This window comes from Muntiacus reevesi, chromosome X (genome assembly GCF_963930625.1).
Source record: "Muntiacus reevesi chromosome X, mMunRee1.1, whole genome shotgun sequence".
NCBI classification, from domain to species: Eukaryota; Metazoa; Chordata; class Mammalia; order Artiodactyla; family Cervidae; genus Muntiacus; species Muntiacus reevesi.
In genome coordinates this window covers 16,174,529-16,176,207 of record NC_089271.1, presented here as the reverse complement: position 1 = coordinate 16,176,207, position 1,679 = coordinate 16,174,529, and positions in this window count along the sequence as shown.

Sequence of the window (1,679 nt, the reverse complement as noted above, 5' to 3'; positions counted from 1 at the left end):
ATGGGAATCCCTTTGTGTGTTATTTGTTGTTTCTCCCTTGCTGCTTTTAGTATTTGTTCTTTGTGTTTGATCTTTGTTAATTTGATTAATATGTGTCTTGGAGTGTTTCGCCTTGGGTTTATCCTGTTTGGGACTCTCTGGGTTTCTTGGACTTGGGTGGCTATTTCCTTCCCCATTTTAGGGAAGTTTTCAGCTATTATCTCCTCGAATATTTTGTCATGGACTTTCTTTTTGTCTTCTTCTTCTGGGACTCCTGTGATTCGAATGTTGGGGCATTTCACATTGTCCCAGAGGTCCCTGAGGTTGTCCTCATTTCTTTTGATCCTTTTTTCCTCTCTGCTTCATTTATTTCCACCATTTTATCTTCTACCTCCCTTATCCTATCTTCTGTCTCCGTTATTCTACTCTTGGTTCCCTCCAAAGTGTTTTTGATCTCATTCATTGCATTATTCATTTTTAATTGACTCTCTTTTATTTCTTCTAGGTCTTTATTAAACATTTCTTGCATCTTTTCAATCTTTGTCTTAAGGCTATTTATCTGTAACTCCATTTTGTTTTCAAGATTTTGGATCATTTTTATTATCATTATTCTAAATTCTTTTTCAGATAGATTTCCTATCTCCTCCTCTTTTGTTTGACTTGGTGGGCATTTGTCATGTTCCTTTACCTGTTGGGTATTTCTCTGCCTTTTCATCTTGTTTAGATTGCTGTGTCTGGAGTGGGCTCTCTGTATTCCGGAGGTCTGTGGTTCCTTTTTATTGTGGAGTTTTTACCTGGTGGGTGGGGTTGGACGGTTGGCTTGTCAAGGTTTCCTGGTTAGGGAAGCTTGCATTGATGTTCTGGTGCGTGGGACTTGATTTCTTCGCTCTGGAGAGCAATGGAGTGCCCAGTAATGAGTTTTGAGATGGGTCTATGTGTTAGGTGTGACTTTGGGCAGTCTGTATGTTGACTTTCAGGGTTATGTTCCTGCGTTGCTGGAGAATTTGCATGGTATGTCTTGCTCTAAAACTTGTTGGCTCTTGGGTGGTGGTTGGTTTCAGTGTAGGTATGGAGGCTTTTGGACGGTCTCTTATTACTTAAAGTTCCATGTAGTCAGGAGTTTTCTTGTGTTCTCAGGTTTTGGGCTTAAATCTCCTGCCTCTGGATTTCAGTTTTATTCTTCCTGTAGTCTCAGGACTTCTTCAACTATACAGCACTGATAATAAAACTTCTAGGTTAATGGCGAAAAGATTCTCCCCCGTCAGGGACTCCCAGAGAGGTTCACAGAGTTACATGAAGAAGAGGACAGGGAGGAGGGAAATAGAGATGAGCAGGAGGAGAAAAAGGGGGACTCAAGAGGAGAGAGACAGATCTACGCAGTCGTCTGTTCCTAGAGTGTTCTCCGTAGCGCAGACACCCACAAAGATTCACAGAACTGGATTGGGAAGAGAAGGGGAAAGGAGGAAATAGAGGTGTTTTGAGGTAGAAAACAGAGAGTCAAGATTGGGAGAGAATAATCAACACACTCCTGAATAAAAATGGAAACTGAATATTGGATTCTTAAATGTTCACAGTTTATATCATATACTGAAGAACAAAAATTAAAAATCTAGAGTAGAGGTTAGACTCTTAAAAATACTATATTAAAAACTAAAACAAAAACACACCCCCAAAAATTTTAGAAATATATATGAGGTTCG